Source organism: Mytilus galloprovincialis, chromosome 7 (assembly GCF_965363235.1).
Source record: "Mytilus galloprovincialis chromosome 7, xbMytGall1.hap1.1, whole genome shotgun sequence".
In the NCBI taxonomy this organism is placed as follows: Eukaryota; Metazoa; Mollusca; class Bivalvia; order Mytilida; family Mytilidae; genus Mytilus; species Mytilus galloprovincialis.
Window position 1 is genome coordinate 3,110,258 of NC_134844.1, and position 19,934 is coordinate 3,130,191.

Below are 19,934 nucleotides of genomic sequence, written 5' to 3' on the forward strand. Positions count from 1 at the left end.
CTTTGATTAATTTGAGCTAATGCTTTTGCCATTTCAGAACTTCAAGGGACTTTTCATTTTGAATTTTGCTCGGATGTTGATATTGTTGTTATTTTACTTTTCTCGGACAAAAGCACACGCAGGTCTAGATCTATAAAAGTATAAGAAACATCCGGTTTCAATAGACATCAACATAAACATCAATTCAACGGAGTTTATGAAGACCCTGAATTAAATCGGAAAATTGAGATCATTTTTTTAAATTTCAAAACAAGTTATGTCTGCATTGCCTTGTCGTTTATCTTTTTGCAAATCAAATAAATTTATATTTATTCAGTCAACCGAATGAAAAACTGATGCATTTACATTTTATACTGGCAACACAGCTTTACCATTTTACAGACTACGTAGCCCTAAAAGTTGATATGTTATGTAACAGTTCGTCTCTCCCTCTATTATCATTCTGCCATAATAAAATTGAAAGCAATCTGAACTATAAGATTACTTAACAATTATTCTCATACCAGAAATTAGCATCCGTTAACTATATAGTACATGTTCGACATCTGTTTAAACAGGTTCATCCAAATGTTGAAATGTCCCTTTAAGATGCCTCTTGGTTGAAGGATAGACCATTTTGAAATCAGACCAAATTTCCATTTAATTGTCGCATAATTGACTGTTTTTCATATTCTTTATATGCATATTTGTTTTCTAGAAAATGTTATTAGGTTGCCGACACAAACTTGGATTTTTGAAGTTTTTTAAATTTTCATAGAACGTTTGTAAGGGCATGTTGACATCTTTTTCTATTTTTTTTTATAGTATTTTAAAAACGTTTTTTATAAAAATTTGATTTCCTTTGTTTGTTTTATTTTTTTTTTTAAAGGAAAGGAAACAATACGAGTAAACAATCAACAAGCAATTATATAATTATAATGTAATATAATAATATTTTTGTATATTTCACGATAACCAAAACCAAAAGTTACAGAGGTTTAAACTTAACTTGTTTTTTCATTACAGGTGCCGGAAGTATTATTTTCAACCTGGCTGTAATTGGTTTAGAACTTACATTGTATATGCTGGTTTAATGCCGCATGTTTAATACATGAGTATGAACAGACATGAAGATACATTTACATGATAACAAACAATGTTTAAGATGTAAGTTCCTCGCCTGAACTTAATCCAATTTGATAATTTGTCACTGCTTTGATAGACCAAACTAATGTGCAAATCTTCTTTTAGACACTTGCATACATTTTTTTGCTTAATTTAAATTTAAATAAATTCATTTAACAATTATTGTGAATTTCTAACAACAGTAATTATGAATTGAAGTGTGAATACCTCATACCCTTTTGCACTCTGAAATTTAATAAAATGTCCTAGAATATTGATCGTTTTGTATGTACAGCATTGGTGCTGCCTATCTTATCGACATTTTTATATCCGTTACTGTTTCTGAACTGCTAGACAGAATTCCGTTACAATTCCACAGAAGATTACTGTCAGTGCTTCGGTACTGACATGATTAAACAAACTTTTCTAAAATTGTCCGTTTATAAATTTTGAAATTATTATGAAACTAAGGTTTCAACTCCCTCATGCAAAGTTGGCTTTAGATGAATTTGGCTATTTATTTTAGGTATTTTTAACATATAGCTCTTCAGCGATTTTCGGTACTTATACATCTTCGGATTTCAAATGTTTGGCTTTGAGCGTTCCTGATGAAGGTAAATCCAGAAAAACGCTTCGGACGCAATAAATTATTAAACGTGTTGTTTTATATTTGTACCTCCTCCTTTAAGTTCTTTTCAAAATCCTTTTTGGTAAATGTTCTTTGTTAAACACCGAGAACGGTAACATAGTCGCTCATCTAAATTTGATAACGATGTATCTAGTTCTACGTGTTGTTGTGCTCTGCAAGCTAAAAATTGTTATTTACCAAGAAGTTAAAGAAATATTGTCATACTAAGATTTCTTTGGTCCGAGAGTTAACCCTTTTTGGAGTTGTGCATTCGTTTAGCTGTGAAGGATCTACAAGTACGAAAACATATTAAATCTAGTTTTTGAGAAACAAGTTCTCTACACCTTTAAGATCATTTGCAACCTCTCTAATATGTTCACAAGTGGCCTGTTTCAAATAATTTCCGAGCACACCCATGTCACTAATCAGTCTTAAGTTTAAATGTAGATTGAGCTTCGCTCTCCAATTATCTAGATTATATCAATTGCAATTACTAGCTGTAGGAAGTAAAAAGGATGACGACGGATATGTCCCAATTGTCGTCCTCTTGTCTTCAAATGTGACCTACCAAAGTCGACTTATATTTAGTTATACTTCAATGAGCAACATGACATAAGCAACACGTGAATTAAAACTGTTTATCCTCCCTGATAAACAACATCACTCCGGTTCGTGTTGTACAGTCTTTCTGTGTTATAGTGTGAGTTCATAAAATCAGGTAATGTTGTCATTTGCTCGTTGTTTCGGTTTTTTTGTGCATAGCGTTGACATTCTGTTAACATGTGATTTTGACGCTTGATTTGTGTTAGAGAAATATTTTGTTACATTTATACGACGTGTTTTTCAACAAACAATTAGCATCCCCATGTAAACAAACTAATATAAAAAAAAGATGTGGTATGATTGCCAATGAGACAACTCTCCACAAGAGACCACTTTGACAACGAAATTAACAACTATAGGTAACCGTACGGACTTCAACAATGAGCAAAGCCCATACCGCATAGTCAGCTATAAAAGGCCCCGAAATGACAATGAAAAAATTCAAACGAGAAAACTAACGGCCTTATTTATATAAGAAAAAATAACGAGAAACGAATATGTAACACGTTAACAAACGACTACCACTGAATAACACACTCCTGACTTGGACAGGCACATACCTAGGACAGTCTTATAACAGTACAACATAAGAACTATAATAATAGGTTGAAAAAGGATTAACCTATCAGATTACCAAAAATACAAGTGGACGTGACCGGGTACCTGACGTACATCCCAACAACAAAAGCCCATCTTCATGAGGCGTTATTCATAACAGGCTTACGACAAACAGAAACTTTTGAGAAAGAAAGAAAAGAATTCAAAAGTATTATTGAATTCTGGCTCTCCTATATAGACGATGTATTCTCACTAAATAATTCAAAACTTGGCGACTGTTGCACGCATCTATCCCATTGCACTTGAGTTAAAAGATACTTCAGATAGAGTTATAATTAAGTTTGTCTCATATCTTGACATCTAGAAGTTGACATAGAAAGTAGGTTCCAAACAAAACTTTCTGGCAAAAGAGACGATTTCAGCTTCCAATTGTAAACAACAATATTGTCCCACTTTTACCGAATCAAGGCCATGTTACATTTGAGAAATAATTGAGATAATAGTCAGAATTCGTCCTTTTGTGTTGATGGAAATAAATGAATCAAAAGCAAACTTCATAGCTTTTGTAGAATACTCAATCACCAATTCACTAGGATTTGTGAAATGAAAGCACACACTTAAATGTATGTGATTGACTGACCGGTCATGAAACGTGCAAAACTTGAGAATGGCCAATAAAATGTATAACAAACTGTAAACTAAATATCATCCTTATAGAGAAAATAGTTTAACTGGATGACGTACATGTTAGTATGCTCTTAAAGGGGGACAAAAGATACCAAAGCGACAGTCAAACTCATAGACCGAATATAGACTGAAAACGCCATAGCTAAACACAAACGGATAAATAATAGTACAGATTGCAAGATAAAGTATAGAGAACTAAACATTAAGCAACACGAATCCCACCATAAACTAGTGGTGATCTTTGGTGCACCGGAAGGGTAAGAGAATTCTGCTCTACATATGGTACCCATGTTGCTTAAGTTATTACGAACCCGGTAAATAGTATAGTTTGGTAGGTTACATTCGTGAAAAGGGAAAATCAATAACGTATGAACTGACAGATATATACTCTATATTCAGGCGCTGCTGGAATTTTAGTTTTAATTAAAAAAAACATCACGAAATATAAACCCCATAATTGTTTCAGATATTTGTTATCAAGAATGATGTTTTTAATTAAGACAGTTCTTCAATGTATCTTTCAATTTGAATGTTGTTCACCTTCCATACCTCATTATTAACGTAGTTATTGCTTAATTCAAGGGATGTTACCTGTCCATTTTGTCTTAAAACCACGAGACAACCAGAGACAAGGTACAACAACAGACAGCATCATTGAATAATTTTGTTAGATGCTAATTTATTAGAACCGCAAAAATTGTAATCAGTTATATTTGTATACTTTCTTTTAAGCTGAACTACTAGTATGTCTGATTCAATAGATATCAAACTTAAGATACTTAGAAGAAACGGAAATCTCAATTAGGTTGGGGATTATTGCTTCCGCCGCATTACCTTGTTAGAAATCGACATCAAACGAAATACAGTCTTACTTATTGTTTAGACATCTGAAGTCTATTACCAATTTTCTTGCACCAGATACGCATTTCGACAATACATGTCTCTTCAGTGATGCTCGTGGCCAAAATTTGAAATCCAAAGCTTATAAAAAAGATGAAGAGCTATAATCCAAAAGGTCCAAAAAGTATAGCCAAATCCGTGAAAGGAATCAGAGCTTTGCAAGATGGAGATACATTCCTTAATTTATAATAATTTCTATCATTTTGTAACAGTAAATTTTAATAACACAAAAAATCCGTATTTTTCATGCCAGTACCGAAGTACTGGCTACTGGGGTGGTAATACCCCGGGGACTAATAGTCCACCAGCAGAGGCATCGACCCAGTGGTAGTAATAAAATTAACGGTACCAATTTTCTTGCACCAGATGCGCATTTCGACAATACAACCGTTTTTGTTTTATATATGTCGTATGGTTTTTATCACAGCAACGTGCAGCATACTTTCTATTCATTTAAATATAAACATCTAAGGCCGTGTTCACACCAAACGCCGTGTAGAGTAAACATGTTTACAATTAGTTTAGAGTAGTGTACACTGGTTCCTCATTACATTTGTTCACATCTATATACCGTGTTTAGCTACCTGTACATAAGATATGTTCCCACTTGTAAACTATATGTCATTTAAATGTTCATTACGTAGAACTAAATTCAAAATATTTGGACCATTTTTCTAGCGATAAGGGAACAACCATTTGACTTCAAAATGGGGGTGGGGATGGGGGGGGGGGGGGTGGTGGTTTGGAATGGAAATATTCCGATCCCCAATTTGATAAAATAAAAATGGTCATACAGATGATAAAAAAAATATTATGAATCAAGAGTTCCCCCATACATTATAGTGTTAAATATTGGGAAAAAAAAGAATTTGATCACCAGCATCGAAAAAAAGGAATAAAAACGTACGCGAGAAAAAAATCTGACTCAGATAAAAAAAAATAACCCTCCCCCTTTTTTAAGTTAAGTGGTTACTACTTTATAAAAGCCATTTTTATAATTTGTAGTAGTTTGAATATACTAGAGATGTCTCGATTACGCATTAGAAAACGTTAGCTGCAGCAGCGTGCTTACAGCCGAAAAAAAGGATTGAGATATTAGGGATCACTACATTTTTATCTTTTCTGTTCGTTTCAAATGGTATTTCTTCTCCAAGGAGTGTAATGTATTGATTGTTGATGGTCATCAAACTACTGGATTTAACCAAATTAATAACACCAATAAAGTATCACATTTATTGTTCACATCAGACAAGCTAACAACATCCGGTTACACAAGTATAGCTAATAACCAAAAAGGTTAATATGATTAAATACCAAAATGAATAGGAAAGTACCAAATGAATATTACAGATATTACATTTCTCCCCTTTTACTAAAAAAATATCTTTATTTCCTTGTTCTTTTAAATTTCCAAAATCTAGCTTTTAAGTATAATCTTTCAAAACTTAACCAGCAAAAATTTACTGAAAATGTAAAGTTTGTCTTTTTAAAATATCAAAATTAACATGATTAACCTGAGTATCAAGTAAATGTATGAAAATACTTTAAAATTCATAATACTAAATTCTTGACTAGAATTTGATTTAACAAAAAAAAAAAACAATAAAAAATTGTCATCTCAATTAACCGTCTATAAACCCAAGTAGACAATTGTCTCAATTGTTTAAAACAACATCTTTGTATCTGGATGGTAGTTTCCGGTCACGAGTTGGTCTAGACGGTTTGGACGGCTCTAGACTTGGGACGGATTTCATCAATTTGTTAGACTGAGCTTTATCATTAATTCCACCATTCTGATTTCCTTTTAACACATTTTGATTCTCACTAGATATATTTTGATTTTGAATTTCACTATAGACATTTTGATTTTCACTATTGACATTTCCACTATTGACATTTTGATTTTCACTATTGACATTTTGATTTTCACTATTGACATTTTGATTTTCATTATTGACATTTTCACTATTGACATTTTGATTTTCACAAGATTTCCTTTCAATGAATCTTTTAATATGTGTGACATTTCTCTTATATGTATCACCATCATCATTTTGAACAACAACACTATTTCCATGCTTTTCCAGCAGTGTGAATGGTTTCGGATTAAAGGTTGTAGACAATTTATTTCCTCTATTTTGTTTCACTAAAACAGAATCTCCTGCTTTCAAATCATTTGTTGTCGCATTCCTTCTTGTGTCCGCATATAGTTTTCCTTTCTCCTTCCTTTGACTATCTCGGTCGTGCATGTTTAATTAAAAGTCATCCAAACCCACCCAAGCAGAAAGTATTGATCTATTTTCTATATTAATATGCTCATATGCGCTGGTTATTTTAAAAGTATTTGTTTTGCTTTCCATATATATGTATGCTCATTAGCATTGATAATATTTTTTGAAAAGATCATGGAATACATATTATTGACATTGGTTTTATTTATATTGATGTTTTATATGATTACGGGATTTTTTATGGTGTTTCACCTCTTATTTTTTACGTGGCGAGGATCTTCAGCGGCCTCCACGTTTCACAGATTGTGATAGATTATGGACCATACACCGGATATTTAATACGTTGCTAAATATTAATCAGTTACAAGAAATGATCTGTAACAAGTATATTTATTTGTACTTGATTAGGGTTTATAACTTTCAGCTCGATTGTCTTGAACGTTTACAAGCTATTCTATTATTTTCCTTAACCATGATTCTCATTGGTTGTTTCCAACAGTCAGAAATCAATGTTTTATGATAGATCGTTCCAATTGCTTCACTGTTTGATAGAATTTAGTAACACGCCTTTTTTCTTTTTCTAACCTGTGGTGAACTCTTTGCCTCGTTTCAGGCTTTATCTATGTCATTATTTCTATTATGTATGTATACAAGTTTGTGTATCTTTATTGTTTTGATATGCGTATTACTCGTATTTCTTATATAAAGTTTTAGATACATTTTCATGATTTATCACGCCTTGTTAACTTTTCTTGTAAATTTTTGTGTCTTTTATACGCTATGACTGGTTTCCTTCTTAAAATGATTGAGAGTTCAGGGTCATTTTCTATCAAATTCCAATGTTTTATAATTGATCTTTTTAACTGTTTCACTGCTGGGTTATATTTAGTGATAAAGATTGTCGTTTTAACATCTGGTTTTTCAGTGTTAGTCAATAAATCATTTCGTTCTAAGTTTGAGGTAGATATAATCGCTTCATCGATTTCTGTTTGCTTATAATTTCTTTGTAATAATTTTTCTCTTAATGAATTAATGATCTTGGTACGTTCATATATATCGTTTGTGTTTCTTATATTACGGATAATCTCTCCTTTAATGAAGCCTTTGAATACGCTTTTAGGATGACAACTGTTTCTATCTAAGTATTGAAAAGTTTCTGTTGGTTTTCTGAAAGTCTTAAGATCTAGGATCCCAGAGTCCAAAAATCTTTTGCCTTTATATACTTCAGTATCTAAAAATATAATTCTTTCCGACGATATTTCGTAGGTGAACTTCAAATATTTGTGTGCCTTGTTTGCCGTTATGAAAAGTTCTTGGAGTTCTAAAAGCGTATTCAAAGGCTTCATTAAAGGAGAGATTATCCGTAATATAAGAAACACAAACGATATATATGAACGTACCAAGATCATTAATTCATTTAGAGAAAAATTATTACAAAGAAATTATAAGCAAACAGAAATCGATGAAGCGATTATATCTACCTCAAACTTAGAACGAAATGATTTATTGACTAACACTGAAAAACCAGATGTTAAAACGACAATCTTTATCACTAAATATAACCCAGCAGTGAAACAGTTAAAAAGATCAATTATAAAACATTGGAATTTGATAGAAAATGACCCTGAACTCAAAATCATTTTAAGAAGGAAACCAGTCATAGCGTATAAAAGACACAAAAATTTACAAGAAAAGTTAACAAGGCGTGATAAATCATGAAAATGTATCTAAAACTTTATATAAGAAATACGAGTAATACGCATATCAAAACAATAAAGATACACAAACTTGTATACATACATAATAGAAATGATGACATAGATAAAGCCTGAAACGAGGCAAAGAGTTCACCACAGGTTAGAAAAAGAAAAAAGGCGTGTTACTAAATTCTATCAAACAGTGAAGCAATTGGAACGATCTATCATAAAACATTGATTTCTGACTGTTGGAAACAACCAATGAGAATCATGGTTAAGGAAAATAATAGAATAGCTTGTAAACGTTCAAGACAATCGAGCTGAAAGTTATAAACCCTAATCAAGTACAAATAAATATACTTGTTACAGATCATTTCTTGTAACTGATTAATATTTAGCAACGTATTAAATATCCGGTGTATGGTCCATAATCTATCACAATCTGTGAAACGTGGAGGCCGCTGAAGATCCTCGCCACGTAAAATATAAGAGGTGAAACACCATAAAAAATCCCGTAATCATATAAAACATCAATATAAATAAAACCAATGTCAATAATATGTATTCCATGATCTTTTCAAAAAATATTATCAATGCTAATGAGCATACATATATATGGAAAGCAAAACAAATACTTTTAAAATAACCAGCGCATATGAGCATATTAATATAGAAAATAGATCAATACTTTCTGCTTGGGTGGGTTTGGATGACTTTTAATTAAACGTGATCCTGGAATATATTTCACAACATATTTAAAAGGTTGCATTCTAAGCATCCACCTTTCAACTCGAGCACATGGTTTAGACTTAGGCGAGAATATAAATTCCAACGGACGATGATCTGTTAGCAACTCAAAATCATGACCCAGTAAATACATATGGAACCTTTCACAGGCCCATACTAACCCTAACGCCTCTTTTTCTGTTTGTGAATACTTCCTTTCGATAGTTGTGAGACTTCTGCTTGCATAGCATATGACTTTGTACTCATCATTCTGTTTCTGTACTAGAACAGCACCTAAGCCTACAGGGCTTGCATCTGCAATTACTTGAGTTTTCGCTTTCAAGCTGAAATAGCTTAAATTAGACGCATCCACCAGACCTTTTTTCAATTTTTCAAAAGAATCATTTTGTTCTGGTCCCCATTGAAATTTTGTCTCTTTGTGGAGCAAGCGGTGTAGTGGTTCTGCTACAGTTGCTAGATTTGGTATGAAACGACCAACAAAATTAACTAACCCTAGAAAACTCCTGATCTCAGAAACTGATTCTGGCCTTCTAGCATTTACAATTGCTTCAACTTTAGACTGAGACACACCAATCCCATGTTCTGATAACATGTGACCCATAAACTCAATGTTTGCCATGTTGAATTTACACTTGTCAATATTAAGCGTCAGTCCTCTTTCCTCTAATCTTTGAAGAACAGCATCGAGTCTGTCATTATGCTCATTAGAAGTAGAGCCATACACAACAACATCATCAAAAATGTTTCTTACTCCTTCAAGTCCTTGAAATACCTGACTCATTACTTTGTTATACATCTCTGGGGCGCAGTTTATTCAAAACATAAGCCTTTTATATCGGAATATTCCTTTATGTGTCATGAAGCAAGTTATCTGTCTAGACTCAGGTGTCAGTTCAATTTGATGGTACGCAAGTTTAATATCTAACTTTGAGAAGACTTTACTTTGATTCAAATCTTGAATTACCTCATCTACAGTTGGAATTGGACATCTTTCACGCATGACTGCTAAATTTGCGCGCCTCATGTCAACACATATGCGTATATCACCATTCTTCTTTGGTACAACCACAATTGGCGATGTCCACTGACTTGGTCCATTAACGGCTTCAATAATGTCCTGTTCTACAAGTTCATTCAGTTTTTCTTCTAATTTTCCTCGCAAATGATACGGTATACGACGTAATGGCTGAATGACAGGTTGACTGCTTTTGTCTATAGGAATTTTCAATTGAAAGTCTACTAATTTTCCCACACCTGAAAATACCTTTTGAAATTTACTTGTATAGTTAGTTTTCACCACATTATCAGTCACTGTGTTAACATTTGTCTCTATTTTCAATACACCAAGTTCTATTGACGTCTAATGTCCGAGTAATGCCTGGCCGTTTTCCTCAATCACGAAAAAATCAGCTGAAACACAGCGGTTGTTCACACAAACATTTGTATTAAAGCTGCCTGCTATAGTAAGTGGCTTGTTACTACCATAAGCGTACAAATTCTTAGACGATGTCTTAGACTCGCACTTAATCTTATTCTTCTTTAAGTGTTCCCAAAGTGTCCTATCTATAATGTTTACAGTTGCACCAGAATCAATCACCACAGGAACATCTATACCTCCAACATTAACTGTAAATTTGCTGACTTTGCCTTGATTCCCATGTACTGTAAATGCATAATCATCATCTTCGTTTTCGTAATCTGGTTCACTGCATGTATCATCTGCAGACTCAACATGTCGCACATTTGTTTTTCTTGAATAGTGATTCTTTGAAAAAATTTTCTTCGACTTGCAACATTTTTCAAAATGTCCTTCATTTTGGCATAATCTGCATTTCTTCCCTTTTGCTGGGCATTTTGGATCTGTTTTGTAATGTCCAGAAAACCCACATGCATAGCATGATATTTGTTTAAACTCTGATTTACTTTGATTTTGTTTCTTACTTGCATAAGTTGAAACTTTGTTGACAGATTCAATTGGTTGTTCTATCGAAGTTGCCTGTTTCTCTGCAGCTTCCATTGCCTGTGCAGTTTCACGCAATTGCTGTAAGGTAACATTGTGCCTTTCTAATAATTTTCTTCTCAATCTCTTTGAACTACATTTGTCTATTACTTGGTCGCAAATAGCTTCGTCTACATTACCAAAATTGCAATAAATTGCCTTTTGTCGTAACCTAGTTATAAATTGTTCAATTGTTTCTTGGGGTTTTGTTCCATTACCCGGAATTGGTTCCTTTGAAAAGAGTTATTTACTTGCGGTGTAAAGTGATTGTTTTAAATTTCTACAGCAACTTCGTAAACTGTTTCATGTTCACCCGGGTCTCGTTCCACCAGGGTATAATACACATCTTGTACTTCCATTCCAGCACTGTGTAACAATAATGCTTTTTTCTGTTGTGCCTCTACAACTCCTTTACCTGTTGCATACAAATTAAATGATCGAAGCCAGCGTGTCCATCTTTGTCCCAACGAATTAATGTCATTGCCAACGTCAAAAAATGGAATTAAACCAACATCAGACAATATTGGACGTGCTTCTGCCATCTTTTATTATCCTCGATTATCCTCGTCGCCAAATTGTAATGTATTGATTGTTGATGGTCATCAAACTACTGGATTTAACCAAATTAATAACACCAATAAAGTATCACATTTATTGTTCACATCAGACAAGCTAACAACATCCGGTTACACAAGTATAGCTAATAACCAAAAAGGTTAATATGATTAAATACCAAAATGAATAGGAAAGTACCAAATGAATATTACAGATATTACAAGGAGTATTTAGTAAAGGAATAGGGTAACGTTTTTTTTATTTATTTTAAGTGTTTTTTAACGGATCTGATATACTAGACAAACATATCATTTACCTCACACTTTTTTTAGTCATGCATTTATGCGTGAATCGTTGTTTGAGTAAAGACCAGTGGCGAATATTTCTGTGTACGTCAAGTTGATTCGGGAAGACCTTTTCAAATGAATTAGGCAGCAACTATTTACTTCATTTTTTGTGGAGGGGAGGGGGAGCGGAGGACGGGGGACGTGAGCTATTGATTTTTTTCAGGACAAATTTTGGTGACAAGTCAAAATCAATTTTAGCATTATAAATAGTGGCAGCTGAGGGTGAAAACTGGAAACATTTTTTGTTTCCAAAACAAAATCCATAGCTCACCACCCCACCCCCTTGCCTTTATGTTTTATACTCAACAATAATAATAGCCTCCCCCCGAAAATCAATTGGTAGCTGCCTTAGCTTATGGGTTCGGCAATGATGCTGCTTTGAGTCTTGATCAGGGGTTAATGAAGTACGTTATTTAAAAAAAAAAAAAAAAAAACTGTAAAATTTAGACAACAATTTCTGTAAAGAACTATACTAATAATTATCAAAAATATCAATTTTACTCAAAAATAGTTTCCTCCTTAAATATATACACGGTAAAACTAATGTCCTAAATGCCTAGTTTTGTGTACACTTAACCTACACAAGGCCTACATTGACTATCGACTGTGTGTAGATAAAACATCATTTAAACTACATGTAAACATTGAGTTTTATCAATGGGAACGCAATTGTGTTTAGTTTACGTGTGAGTTACACTAACACAACACCGATTTTAGGTCAATGTGAACACGGCCTCAGATGTAGTATGAATGCTAATACGACACCTATGCAGTCCGGAATGCGGTTCGATAAAATTGCTCCCCTTGTTTATTTCGCTCTCCTGTCAAATCATGTAATTTCGCTACCTCCAATGGTAGACGCTACAACGATGGGTGTCGTCAAGAAAGGTACGATTAAAGGAATCAGCTAGGAATTAGACGATCACCATTGGTATAGGTGAGTTGTTTAATAGTTGTTACTTTGTGATAAATGCATGTTTTGGATTAATTGATAATCAGGAATAGCTGGAAAGGAAAGAAACGTGTTGCTACGTGAACCCGGAAAGCCCGGGACGAATTTAAAAAAAAAATCTAGAGACTATCGTTCTGAGTGTGCCACCTACACATTTAAACGTGTACACAAGCACAATATTCCCTATCTATGTAATGTGTTTTCATAATTATGTGATATAGAGCAAAAAAAGGTAGCAGTTTTTTGTGTCTTGTTGTTAAGCATTTCCAGGGGAGATAATGTTATTTTTCACGGTGTGTTTGATAGGTTTGTTACATTGTAACATTATTTAATACACACTCAGAAAGTGGATTAAAATAGCCTCCCACACTAAATTAACTGAATTTTAATAATTATATTTACCGTAATGCTATTATATAAACTTCGGAGGTTCATATCACTTATATTCAACGTTTGTATATCGGATTTTTTTTTTACTATTGATGTTGAACGGTTCATAGTAAAAAAAAAATCCGATAAAACCGTTGAATGTAAATGATATGAACCTCAGAAGTGTTATATATTGTCCTTTAATATAAGACCGGAGGTTCATATCATTAACATTCAACATTTTTTATCGAATGTTTGTTATTAACTATCAATGTTCAACGGTTCAACGGTTCAACATTGGTAGTTAAAAAAATCCGATAAAAATGAACGGTTCAACATTGATAGTAAAAAACAATCCGATAAACATGTTGAATCTTAAAGATATGAAACTCTGAAGCCTTACATTATAGGACTATCGTTTATTAGTTCTTTATCCTAACTAAATGTTGTTTTTTTTTGTGGTGTATATTAAAAAAAGGGGGAGGGGCTTTTGAAACACCAAAATACCTTACAAATTTCAGGATTCGACACTAACACATCCTACAATATTTGTTTACATAATGAGAATTGAATTCCGATCCGTTTGTACGGGGAACATGTGGTTGCAACCCCCTCTTTAATTGCCTGTTCGATTTTTTTTTTTTGCAGTGTCGAAAAGGGAGATAGACAGCAGTTTGTTTTATCAAGAAGTTATGTACGTTCTGCTATACATTTGACAGTCAGTAATTATTCTGAAGTACACATGTCGACCAGAGGCATGGAACAGAGAGTAGAGGTTTTAAAGTACCAGATGCTTATCTGAGATTCCAATTTGAACTAAAGAAAGCAATATATAAAGATATGTAGGAGAAATAATCTATATGAATAAAGTTATGTCACAAAAGGAACTTGTTTTTTTTATATACAGAATTTGTCAAACGTCTCCATAACAGAAGAGATGTGAATGCATCCTTCATAGTCTTGTAATACTAATGGTAATGATTTATATAATTTCTGAGATGATATAGCAGTGCTATTGGTTTCCCCTTTCTCCTTCTTCAAAGAACTTGATCACCTAACTCTTTCTTTTTTTTTAAATTTTCGTTATCTTTTAGAATCATTTTTTTTTTTTTTTTAAATAAAACAGTTTGTACATTCTACATAAAATATGCCAGTCAACCGCAAATGTTAACACCCAAAAAAGGTATTTAGTATAAATTCATTTTTCAACTTACAAAATATGCCAAAGGTTTAAGCATGCCAAACATTACTCTTGTACAAAACTGTAACAGATTATCAAAGACTATCTTGTAAGTACAATTTTAACCCGAGCCGCTGCTCTTTTAAGCACCGTCGTAGCAACGACTTGGTTGATTGTAAGAGTTCGGTGCAGAGACTGAAGACTTGAGACAATAACATGGAGATAAGTATGTATAAGAACAACGTTTTCAAGAATATAGGCGGGGGGGGGGGGGTGGCTTTCGTCGGGGAAATATGTTTGATTAAACATAGGGAATCACTGGAGCAATACTGGAGCGAGCTCCCCTTAGCTCAGTCTTAATTCCTTGTTGATGGATTGTTTCCTGGATTGCTTTAGTAGAGTATTGTCTGCATGTTTCACACTCGAGGAATATATATACGCATGTGCAGTACATGAAATATGAAGACACCGGTGTACTACTATAGTACTTGACTTGTTATAGTGAGCAAGTATGAGAAAAATAGAGTGAGCCACCGTATACGGTAAAAATTAATATGAAGGAACTTTGATATTCTTGAACACTCGGGAGAGGTGTTTGAGAAAATTGAGTCTAATGTAAAACGGTTGAATAAGTAAAGACTCTTAATGTCTTGCAAATTTTCGGATGTAGGTAAACTGATAAGAAAAGAAAAAGATATAAATAGTAAATTCAAATCGTATGAATAATAAAAAGTATCACATTATGTCGCCGGACAATTATAAGATGCTATAAAATAGACTAAAAATGTATCGAAAATATAGTACAAAAGAAATCATGAAATAACTCGGTGCAATCCCAATTTAAGATGCAAACACATCAAAAGAAAAACAAAATCACATCATATCTCCACATGACACAAAACAAAAACCAACTGCAATCAACAAATAAGACGCAAAGAATAAAATAAAAATCCATTCGCGGGCAACTACCGACTTATTATACTGTATGATCGAACACAAACATAGATCCCGCTAACATGTTTAACCCCGCCACATTATTTATGTATGTGCCTGTCCCAAGTCAGGAGCCTGTAATTCAGTGGTTGTTGTTTGTTTATGTGTTACATATTTGTTTTTCGTTCATTTTTTTTTTATATAAATAAGGCCGTTAGTTTTCTCGTTTGAATTGTTTTACTTTGTTATATCTAAGCCTTTTATAGCTGACTATTCGGTATGGGCTTTGCTCATTGTTGAAGGCCGTACGGTGAATATGACACCAACGAAATAAGACGCAAACTAAATTACAAGAAATTGCAAGATAAATAAATGACGTATAAAAATAATTCCGAACGACAATTGGTTAACACAAACAAAAGGAGTACAACGATATAAATTTATGCTACCCCAAAAACTCAACTTCACAATGGTCAACCAATCCGGGTTACTATACTAAGGTGTAACAAAATGTGTAACAAAATTTTTTTAAATAATACAGAAATTATGACTGTCGGTGTAATTGTAATTGTTAAAGAAAAAAACATGTCAAACATGCAAATATTATTCAAAAAATAATTAACAAAACCCCGTCATATAACATCTAACTTTGAAATTGCGTCCAAATGTCAAATTTAGGTGTGCCACTTTGGGAATGGTCTTACATTTGTGTAAACGATTGGCAATTCATTTCTCAATTTTTGTAATTTTTCCCAGATTTTTTCTATGTCCAGCAAAAAAAAAGTAGCAGTTTAGAAGGAGACCCCCTAAATGACGTAACAGCTTGACTTATGGTCGTTTTGAAAACGATTGTTTGCAAGTTGCATTGTCAACAATTGTACAATATGAAAATTAAACAACGTGAATGCAAATATTTATAATTACTTTACGGAAAGTAACTTTTGTGACATCTTGACAACCGTATACAAAGTTCATTTCACTTTTCTACCTTCTAAACACAAGAGGTCGAATTCTTTTGTTCTATTTAAACCGCATATCGGACTGTATGCACAAGATTTCAACTGATATGATAATCAATGATAGTTTATTTGACACTAATAACAGAAATATTTCATTCAATATCATTTTACATTAAAAACAAATACTGAAAAATGGATGGATACTTTTGGTTTATAAATGGAAACTTCCGGTTTATAAATGGTCCCTTCTGGTTTTCTTAGATTATATTGCTTGCAAGCTTATGTGCAAATTCCATTAGTTTTATCATGCATACATTTAAAGTTGAAACATGTTAAAATAAGGAAACTAACAAAATGTCCTTGATATCCTTACACTAAAGTTATGCAAGTCCGTTTTCCTTTAATCGAGAAATATCTTATTTTTGTCCACAAACACAAAATCTTGTGATGTTTTATTTTTTGTTTCTCTATAAAATATGGAATAAAAGTGAGAGTTATTGTAATGTTATATGCTGATTCACCTATAAAATGTGCATTTATATTTAAAAAAAATAACGATTATTAACACAAACGTTCCTGGTTCGATTCCCGTTCCAGGATGATAATTTCAGGGACTGAAATTTTGTTTCTGCCTTGACACTATTTGCAAGTATGGTCTCGAGGAAACGATGACAGTCCGTCGGATGAGGACGATAAATGGCTGACCCGTGTTAAGAGAGCAATATATCTTGCACGTAAAAGACACCCTGGTAGATTTCGAAAAAAAGAGCAGGCTAATGCCGCCAAAAGACAGCACCTACACCCACAAAGTAAACAGTGATTAATGTTAGTTTCAATAACTTATTTCCCAATCCACTATAAATAAATATGTTTAAACTAAAACGATGATTATTATCCAAGCCCATCCATTTTCCATCCATGTGGACCAAATAGAAAGGAATCTGAATCCCTTCCAGAGCACCTGAGATCACCCGCAGTGTTTTGTGGTATTCATGTTGATTTATGTTTCTATTTTGCGTCTTTTGAATTATTTTTTTTCTGTTGGTCTTTTTCTTTTTAGCCATGGTCAGTTTATTTTCGATCTATGAGTTTGAATGTCCCTCTGGTATCTTTCGCTTTTAAGAAACGTGAGTCTGGCTAGCGAGGGTATTGCAACTGTTCTGTTTCTGAGGTAGTAAAACTCTTTGTTAGAACCGGGCAGAGTGCGATATATAATGGTCTCAGAGTTTTCCTTATGTGAGTTGCCTGGTAGAAACAGTACTTGAATTCTGCTCACATATTAAATTTCAGTGGAAAAATATGAGTGGTTGCCGTAGTGAAATCTTTTTTTTCTGAATTGTAGGTTTTTGAGAAATTAAAAAAAATTCGTACGTGTTTTTTTAGAAAAGAGCAGATTTGTACAGCATAGCAAGCATTGTAGTTATCATTTGAAAACTGTTTTACCATATTAAATTAAAAAATATGCGTGGTACTCTCTTTTTATTTATCATCATTGCAACATAGTTCTTTTTTTTCTTGGTGTTGTCAATTTGTTTTCAAGTTTGAATATCTCTTTGATATCTTTTCCTCTGATTTTCTTAGACACAGAAAAGGGGATTTGTATTGCAGGCTTAATTGTTTATATGTATATCCCAACTCGATCGCTAAGATTACGGCTGTAATCCAAAATTTGTTTTTATTTAAAATAAAAATCAGAAAACATATCATAATATGACAATCATGATTGTTGTTACTCTTGCTTTTTTTTATATTTATTTCAATTCTTATGATGTTTGCACAATGTTTTATAAAGATTTATTTATGCATGAAGGTAGATTTATATACCAACTTGTTTATTCATATATAATATTACAGCTTTGTGTTATCATTGACATTTGTATGAGTCAAAGTGTAATTAAAGGAATGAAAATCATAAATGGAATGTTTATGCTATATCTAAGCTATTTAAATGACTAAGGATTCATTAAAATTTTTCTCATACAACTGTCAAGGTTTAAATTCTAGAGAGAAACGGAGAGATGTGTTCGAATACTTGAAATCAAAGCTCTGTCATATTTACTGTCTGCAAGACACACACTTTACTGAAAAAGATGAATCATTTATTAGAAACCAATGGGGAGGAGAATGCATTTTTAATTCTTTTGCTTCAAATCAAAGAGGAGTTGCCATTTTATTTGCAAATAATCTTGAATATAAAATAAATAAGATAAAGAAAGATGATAATGGAAATGTTCTTGGTGTAGATATTACAATTGAAGGTAAAATTATAACATTTGTTAACTTATATGGACCAAATAACACTAGTAGCACGATTTCAGTCTGAAACGGTCATTTTGGTCTGATCGTATCTTAATTGACTGGATTTACCGCTAGAGGAAAACGGCACGATTTGTCAGATCGTTAAGTCTCCATTCGGATCGATAGTCTCATTAGGTAAATTAGTCCCGTTAAGGCATGTCAAGATATTTAAGACTGTATCTTCTAGCGAGCTGTTTAGATCCGTTAAGACCGTGTCAGACCAAAACAGACCATGGATACAAACTGACGTCAAGATGTTGTCAGACCGTGTCCAGTCGTGTTCAGATTTTAATAATTTGGACACAAAACGAGTGAAACTTTCCCATTATTTATCAGGGGTTGCTCCCCTTTCAAGAATAAAATAGAACTGTGAAGAAGACGATTTTTTTAACTGAAAGTCTACCACGTCCCCTTAATCATGTTATTTAAATAAAACAAATATTCAATTTGAATTCTAACTTCTTCCTATTTAATTATTTAACACTGTTTTATAATTATATAAATAAAAAAAGTAGCTCAAAGTCATACTGCTGCACAAATCGCCGCGATTTGACTAAAAAAAATCAACAGATTGCCGAAATAATATTTGATTATTGAATATAAGCACCTGAACCTTTATATTTAATGGTTTACAAGTGATTGCAATACGTTTTATATGCAATTACAGACTGCCGTACGTGGTGAAGAATTTGTCATTCATTTTTACACCCTTATTTAATAATAACGGATGTCGGCCGTGAACACTTGAAAACGTGATCTTAATATGTTAAATTAAATTTAAGATGTAACTATTTTTAAATATTGTAAATGAATGCATTATCATTTATCTTTTTATGTTACCTACATGTATATAAATTGCATTTGAGTAAATTTGAGGCAGGGAAAAAAATATATAGATATAACTCTGTCTTTTATCGTTTTCCGTTTATTGTCATGACATTGTCCGTTAACTTTATTTTTGCCAGACTCATGCGTTTGACTTTCCATCTTTATTTTTTAATGTGTCTATAATTCGAGAGCCTTTTGTAAAAAAAACTACATACCAAAAGCCTTCGTTAAAAAATAAAGTTTGAATATTATAGCAGAAAAAGGCTTATAAATTCATTCAAATTTATATTTGAAATAGAATAAATAATCAAGAAAATGTTTATAAATACGTCACACAGTGTACTTAAAGTACATTTAAA

At 32.8% G+C, this 19,934-nt stretch overlaps 1 long non-coding RNA gene across 1 annotated transcript; it reads left to right on the forward strand.

Annotated features, from left to right (window-relative positions):
* Window positions 1–12,424: 12,424 nt before the first annotated feature.
* Window positions 12,425–14,260, forward strand: LOC143084355 (uncharacterized). Its single transcript, XR_012981022.1, has 2 exons — window positions 12,425–12,993; window positions 14,026–14,260. It is a non-coding gene; the product is annotated as an uncharacterized LOC143084355 (long non-coding RNA).
* The last annotated feature ends 5,674 nt before the right edge of the window (window positions 14,261–19,934 follow it).